We start from the raw sequence: 8,830 nt of genomic DNA, 5'->3' as shown, positions 1-8,830 counted from the left end.
AATGTTCACCGCGAAGCACCCTAAAGATGATGGATCCTGTTCACCATTTAGGCATCCACCTCCCGCAGGCGCCTTCAGGACAACTTCAGTAGCAACCCTCTACGTAGAAGTGAACGAGTGGTCACACCACATTCCAACGGTCATATTCCAACCTCACATATTTTTTTAGAGTAAATGCAACTGAACATTCTTCTTACTTAACTTTAAAAGACATGACACATATGATATTCTTTAATAATCGACATGCAGCGGCAGAGCCCTTCTCACATCGTGTAAGGAAGCTTAGTGAAGGAATAAGTGTCCAACTCCTTGAAAATCATCTAACGATTCCATTGAAGTTGGTACCGCAGTGGCAGAGGCAGCTAGCTTAATTTCACACATTATTTGGGGAAATAACAAAGCATGCTCCGGGAGGTGCACATCTGAATGCGCTTTCTAGAGCTTCAGTCGAAGTACTCTTGCGCAGAATATTAGACAGGTGCATCAAAGTCGCATGCTGGCATCTCTTATACAGCAGCAGCAGTCGGTTCATCTATCTAGGAATTCGATGTTCTGCATACGGGAACAAGTACCTTTACGGCTGAGGCCTACGCACAATTGTCGACAGTAAAACACACAAGAAATTTGATCCAGAATTCTTTCGCGAGCTAGTTGGTACGTGGTTCGTGAGCAACGCAATTGCAGCGCGGACGGACGGGCCAAGAGAAAAACAACATGAGAGCGACGATTTCGCACATCAGGAAATTGAGACTACAAGTGGCTATTATATTGTTACAACGCTGAAGGCAAGGTGGAAGAAGGAGAGCACGAACGTAGGCTGAATTCGACGACGTGTGGGACTTGCCTGCTCTGCATGCCTCTGGTATATACCCTGTAAATAGATTTCCCCGTTTCTCTGATCCCTGTGTCATATTTTGGTGAACATGCGGGGTACGTCTAACGCAAGACGTAGCTCCGAAGCGGACGTAGCCTGGCCGCTACCACTGTGCCGACTGACGAAGAGGCTGCAACAACGGTGACCTCCATGACGTCATCTTGGCTCAGCCTCGCGACCCTGGCGCGTTTACGGTTTCCGACAACCTTGATGTCGCAGATTCGCTCCGGATGTATGAGTGCGTCAGCGGAAATAATAATTGGGATCCGACCCTTATGCTAGCCGACGTTATCTACTTGAAAGGCACGGAAAGGGTGTGGTTTCAGACGCATGAAGAGGAGCTAACAAGTTGGGAGCAATGCAAGAAAAAGCTCTGCGACCTTTTCCGGAAGACAGTTGTACGACAACGAGCCGCGAAGAAGGAACTTGGGACTCGTGCCCAGACGTCAAGTGAGTCATACGTTACATATATTCAGGACGGCCTTGCACTTTGCCGCAAGGTGGACGAGCGAATGCCGGAAGCAGAAAATGTAAACCGTGTGCTGAAGGGCAAAGCAGACGACACGTTTCACCTTCTCGTATACAAGGACTTGACCAGCATCGAAGACGTCATAAGTGAATGCCGGCGTTTCGAAAAAGCTAAAGATCATCGAATTGTGCATCAGTATACTCGTCTACCAAATACAGCCGCTACATGATTGTGAGACGACCACTCCGCGCCTTACCCGACCACTACCGAGAGCATCGTGCGTATCGTTCGTCGAGAGGCAGAAGCTGCATCGCCGGTTAGCTCCCAGAGGTATGCCTTTAATGATTTTCGACCGTCGGCTTCCCTCATCCAGTCCGTCGTTCGTGAAGACCTAGCGAATCTTGGTGTACCCTTTGTTTGCCCCGTCAACTGATTCGGCGCCTTTGCTTCTGTCCCGGCTCCGCGGAACCAGTGCTCCTCACGGCCCTTTCGGAGCCCATTGGAATGGTGAACACCAGATAACAGGCCTATTTGTTTTAACTACCGACGTGTTGGCCATATTTCCCGTCACTGCCACAACATACGGACGCCCTCATTTCAATCTGCGTTACAACCTTACCGGTGATCACCAGGTAGTCGCCCGCCACCGGAAGAACTTACAGAGCTATACTATTATGCTGAGGCCTCGCAAGCTGCACGGCTGAGTCGTTCGCCTTCACCACAACGCCTCCTGCCTCGCCCAGCTTCGCCGTTCTCCGTCGCCCGTGAACCGTCGGAAAGCTGACGGGTGCAGCTCCGAGGGGTGACGCGGCTACATCGACCCTGGACTGAAATTCCTCTGCTCACCCTGCCGACGGATGGAGATTTACTTAAGGTGTATGTGGATGGTGTCCCTCTTACGCTTTTGATGGATAACGGCGCGCACATCTCTGATATGAGTGATAACCTTCTTTAGACGCCTGACTAAAGTCCTCACACCTGCTGCCTCCTGTGTTATGTGAGTCGCCGTCATAGTCGGCCGTCATAGGAATGTGCACTGCTTGTGTCAGTGTCGCTGACCGTCAGACCTCTGTTCTTTTCACTGTCCTTGAAGAATATACCTACGACGTTATTTTGGGTCTCAATTTTTTATCTCAATTTAGTTTTTATCAGCGCATTCAGCGTTGACTGACTGCTCCGCAGCACTTGTGCAGCTCAATCTGCCCTGCCCTTATGACTTTCCTGAGGAAGTTCCCAGCAGATTGCGTTCCTCCCAACACATTCGTATTGCCCCCCAAGCTACAACGTGCGTTCTTCTTTCGCCCACCCCAGCTGTGCCTGACGGCGATTACATCGTGTCTCCTCTTTCGGATGCCCCCCCCCCCCCCCGGCTCATAACATTGCGCTTCAGCACACTGTCGTCAATGTTACGAACAATTCTAAGTGCATTTCTCTTCTAAATTTCAGGCCGCACAGCCGTGTTCTGCCGCAAGACAGCCTTAGACACACTGTTTTCTTGCAAGGACTGCCACTTATCGGCCTTGACTACTGAAATGTCGTCTCCCAGTGTCTCTTCGGCGTCTTCACCAGCTACGTCATGCGACTTCCCAATCATGATCTATCCTAATCTCGCGCCTCAGGGCGCCGACCAGTTACATTCTTTGCTCGCCTCGTTCAGCGACATTTTTGACTTGAATGGTTGCTTTTTATGCCAAGCCTCCATTACGAAACGCTTAATCGACATTGGCGACGCCCCTCGAATTCACCGGAGACCATAACGAGAGTGTCCTTGCATGAGCGACGGGTGATTCAAACAGAAGTAGAAAAGATGCTTTCTCGAGGAATAATTGAGCCATCGTCCAGCCCGTGGGCCTCTCCGGTAGTCCTATATACACGTTTAGTTAAAGAGAAGGACAATACCTGGCGTTTCTGTGTGGACTAACGGACCTGAACAATATAACTAAAACGATGTTTACCCTCTCCCACGTATCGATGACGCCCTCGGCTGCCTTAATGGTGCGAAATATTTTTATTCCCTCGATCTTCCTTCCGGCTCCTGGCAGAATGCTGCAGACGACATGGACCGCGTGAAGACGGCCTTTGTAACACCTTATTAGACTTTTACGAGCACAAAGACAGGACGTGGAGCGAAGAAGGGACACACAACATGCGCAAACTTCAACTGGCTTTTATTGCGACAGCGACATATATATACGTTTCCACAATTAGAAAAAAGAACCGGGATGGCATGAAAACAAACAAAACCACGTGCAAAATTGCATAGCCACATGTGCCGGCGAAACCAAGCGTTGTCACTTTCATGCCTTTTCACCGTCCAGAAACCTCACTTCCTTATCACTTAGTGCTACAGACGGGGCACTAACACAACTCTGATCATGCCGAAGAATTTCTCTGGCCTCAACTATCTGTCTGGTTAAGCGATTTATGTGAGAAAATAATATCGTGCATCTGTTAAAGATATGTTAACACCCATTGCATGACTTGCAGTGTTCTGCCACGTTGCCGTCGATACCTTACTTTACCTTGCAGTGATGTTCTGCTAGTCTCTCGTTTACGCATCGGCTGGTTTGACTGATATAACACTTGCCGCATGACAAGGGAACCCGATATACTGCACCTTCTTTGCATGCAACGAGCTTGTTTTGATGCTTTATCATGTCATCCATATCATGTCATCCATCGCGTATCTTCCCGAAATCAGTGACCATAACGTCATTCATGTCGACTTCGCAATTAAACCCGTTTTGACCCCGACTGTTAAAAAGACTATTCGCTTGTATGAAAAGGGAAATTATGAAGCAATTAATCATGAACTAGCGCAATTTTACCCTAGTTTTGCAAGTGCCTTTCCTTGTCATACCATGGGTGAAAATTGGCAAATTTTCAAAGAGAAACTAAACAATTTAGTTGGCAAATACATTCCCCAAATTAGCATTCATTCCAATTCAGCACAACCCTGGTTCAATAAAGCACTGAAGCGATTAGAAAACAAGAAAAGAACGTCTCTTCCGCGCAGCTAAGTTCCGTAACACCCCTGACGTACGGAAAAAATACAAAGCCGCTGAAACTGCCTATCTGGAAGCCATACATCATGCCAAACGCTCATTCTTTTATTGTAATGTACCGAACATGCTTAAGAACGACCCAAAAATTCTGGGAAGTCTTAAGCCCACAGGACACGCGAACTATTACCCTATCAAATGGATCAGGTGATTCCCTAACCGACGCTGAATGTGCTCACTTGTTTAACACAACCTTTGCGTCAGCTTTTACACAAGAAACTGAAATGTCATTTTCTATTCCTCATGCGAACTTTCAATGTACCATGCCACCAATTACATTTTTTTCCATCCGGCATATCATCCCTCATAGACATTATCAAACTTTCATCGGCAGCTGGTGTGGACGACATTACGTCTAAACTTCTAAAAAACACTTAATATATTTGTGCAGCATATCTCTTTCTACTATTTTCACAGTCAATTTCAACAGGCGTGCTGCCTCCAGATTGGAAGCACGGAAAGGTCGGTCCAGTTCACAAATCGGGCAACAAACACTCCCCATTAAATTATCACCCCATCTCATTAACCAGTGTACCCTGCAAAATCCTTGAACATATCATCAACACACATCATGGACTTTCTTGATGCCAACCATTTTTTTTTTCATCCTGCGCAGCATGGCTTCAGGAAAGGTTTTTCCTGCGAAACACAGCTAGCTATTTTCGTTCATGACCTGCATGTAAATCTTGACTCTAACTTCCAGACTGACGCCATCTTCCTAGATTTCGCCAAAGCTTTTGACAAAGTTCCTCATGAGCGTGTACTGCTAAAACTTGCCGCATTACATCTTAATACCGATATCTTAACATGCATTAAAATTTCTTAAGTAACCGTTCACAATCAGTCTTTGTCAACAATCAAGCATCTAACTCTACCGCTGTAACCTCAGGCGTACCCCAAGGGTCAGTCCTTGCTCCACTACTATTTCTAATTTACGTTAATGACCTACCAATGCATGTATCTTCTAACATCCGTATGTTTGCAGACGATTGTGTTATTTATCGTAAAATTACCAGTGTTTCTGATAATCCTTCCCTTCAAAACGACCTGCGAGGTGTACAGGAATGGTGTAACCTTTGGCTAATGGAACTAAACTCTAACAAATGCAAGACTGTCTCCTTCCACCGCCGCAGGAATCCACTTGTTTTCTCGTTCCAAATTGCAGACGTCAACCTTGAATTAGTTCTTTCCTAAAATATCTCGGAGTAACCCTTTGTAGTGATTTAACCTGGGAAATGCAGATTATGAACATTTCATCTGCTAATAAAACACTGGGGTTTTTAAAACGCCATTTGCGTCACGCCCCCCGAAATGTAAAATTACTAGCCTATCAGTCTCTCGTCAGGGCCAAATTAGAATATGCATCCTCGATTTAGAACCCTCATCAAGTATATCTCATCAATCAACTGGAATCGCTTCAAAATCGAGCTGCAAGATTTATTCATTCTAAGTACTCCTACGACATCAGTATATCGGCACTAAAAACAGAATCCGGCTTATGATTGCTTGCATCTCGCCTCCGCATTGCTAGTCTTTGTCTTTTTCACAAGTTCTTTTACAGCTCACTTGGCAAAGCACCATACATTGTCCCCCCGGCACGCATATCCAGCCGCACCAGTCACCCGCAACAAGTCGCGCGCCCACGTACACGCACTGTCACTTTTTCGTCTTTATTCTTTTTTCGTGCAGCAACCGACTGGAGCGGCCTTTCAAACGCAATCACAGTCATAACATGCCCTAGTACATTCTTAAAGACCGTAACAAATTATCTTACCCTGTAATAAAAATATGGCCTTCAATTTTTTATGTATGTATATACCCACCCCTTATGTAATACCCTTTCAATGGGGCCTTTAAGGAAATAAAATGAAATGCATTTTGGTTACTCATATGCTTAATAGGGCAGCTCTTGTTGCAAAGTCTTTCAAGTTTTTTGGGAGCCGAGAACACGACTTTGACGTCAGAGCGAGATCCTATCTTTTTTAGGTGATCTGAAATTTTACGAAAGTATGGAATAACAACCATTTTTTCTTAACTTCTGGCTTCTGTCTTTTTTGCTGTTGCTGTGGCGAGTTGTTCTGTTTTCAACCTTGACTGATTTTTCTTTTTGCGGTACATGCATTCAGCAACTGCTACAAGAACCTGTTTCGGGAAACCTGCCTCTTTCAACCGCAACACCTGCGAGTGAAAACTTTGCTTCATTAGGGGATGACATGACTTTTCAAGCGCTTTCGACAAACATAATTGTGCAATATTTCTTTTAACCAGTTCTGAGTGCGCAGATGAAAATGGAAGCAGAGGCTTTTTTGTTCTGGGGTCATGCATGCAACACGGGTGATTTCATTCAAATACAATTCTGATGTCGAGAAACTTGATGCTATTGCGCCCAGGCATTTCATGAGTTATACTCATAGACTATAGACACCTTTCGAAACATGTTAACATCTTTCCAATTGGTGCGTCAGTGTGCTTAAATGTTCTGCCTAAAATAACTACAAAATCATCCACGAAACGAAATACTTTACAACACCGTGGTCAATAATGCGACTGAATATGACCCTGTCACGCTGGGCTAAACATAAGTCACTTAGTAAAGGAGCTATACAGGAGCCAATACAAATGCCTTGTTTTTGCAGGTAAGTATCATTGTCAAAGGTTACAAATGTGGACGTTAAATATGCAGTCAGTAATTCTAAACAGGCGCCAGAGCTTATACCCGAGGCATTTTGGAAGGCTACTACACCTAAAGGGTCCGTGCACTCCACAACAAAGGAAAGGAGTTATTCATGTGGCAACGAATAATAGAGATGTTTGATGTCGACTGAAAATACATACAGCTGCCTTCCGTCACTTGCCCTGAGAGCATCAACAAGCGCATCACATTGCTTAATCCTAACTGGGTCGTCTATTTCCTATATTTTTAAAATTTTCTTGCAAAAATAGTGCGACGGACCTTTGCCACGTACCATTTTCAGACACTCTCACGCGCAAAGGGCATGATATATATCGATGAGTGACAGGCTGTGTATGACGATGAGCAAAACGAAAACAAGGTAGAAGTGGGAGCCAACGTTTCGAAAAGTGGATTTGTCTTTTTCATGGCGACATATGCTTTCTTCGGCACACTGTATATGGTGTCCTAGATAAATTTAGCCAGATTTTAAAAATATGTGAATGCCACGTTGTTGGACAGAACCAAGGGTAATTTTGTTTGCAGTGGCTTGGAGATAATCAAAATATTTTTCCTTCCGCCTAATTAGATGTTTAATCTTAGTTAATTAATCAACTTCTCAAATATTATATTTAGGTGAAAAGCGTCAACCAGAAAATTGTAGAGCGACATGAAAAACTCCCGATACCGCTTTCCGTTGCTCCATACGTACTACATAAAAGTGTTTTTCCGAGCGCGAAAGAAGCCCGTGAATACAGGCAAAGTGTCTCGAGCGGGCAGTCACGCCAGTCACTAACGTGGTCTATATATGAGATCGCTCCGCTAAATCCCAAGTCAGCATCTGCATCCATCACAGGCCATATAGTCTCACGTCTTAAACCGCACCACTCTCGACCCGAGTGCTAATTGCCATGGGACGGTGCTTCTGTTGCCGGCAGATGAGGCACGGGCGGCGATCCTGTGGTCAGTGCTGGGACGACGACGATGGTGTGGCCGTCTGGTGTGCGCGCACTAGCCCTACCATTGCTGCAGCGTTGTGCGTCGTACCTTGTAAATCTATCCTTTGTATATGAAGATAGCACCCGTAACATCATCATCATTATTACAGCGGTTGTCCGTAAAATAAGGTTCCCAAGGAGCTGCAGTCGCGAGGAACGCTGATACTCGGAATCCGGCGACACTGGCATGTAGCTTGATTTCCCCTCTCGCCGCCCCGGCGAGCTGTCTTAGCTTGGCAGCCGTTAGAGATGGAGCTCCCACTCGCTTCTCCCGCCAGGTGCAATTTACGCTCCGTAATTCGTTTTTAGTGTGCAAAAGATACTGTGCCAGTGGACATTCATTCTTAACTGTGTGAAGTCTACGAAGGAAAGTGTATGAGCGTACAACAAACAGCCAAAATGTTGCAGAGAATTCAAGGACGGACGTACAGACGTCCATGAAGAACAGAGTTCTAGACAGTCATTGGTTTCGGAAGAAACGATTGCGAAAGTATAAGAAACAATGCTGAAAGATCGAAGGGTGACGGTTCGGAAGCTCTGCGAGATGATCCCTGATGTCAGCAAGACCTGCGTTACAAAATTTTGACAAACCATTGTGGCTATGCCACGGTTTGTGCAAGGTGGGTACCGCGAATTCTTACAGAAGACCACAAACGGCAACGTTTCGGAGCAGCCCGCGAATTTCTTCAGGCCTACGAAACCGATGGCGAGAAATTCTTGGTCTCTTTGGTCACAGGGGACGAGACCCGTGTCCAC

Source organism: Dermacentor variabilis, chromosome 2 (assembly GCF_050947875.1).
Source record: "Dermacentor variabilis isolate Ectoservices chromosome 2, ASM5094787v1, whole genome shotgun sequence".
NCBI classification, from domain to species: domain Eukaryota; kingdom Metazoa; phylum Arthropoda; class Arachnida; order Ixodida; family Ixodidae; genus Dermacentor; species Dermacentor variabilis.
This window is presented reverse-complemented; position numbering follows the sequence as displayed.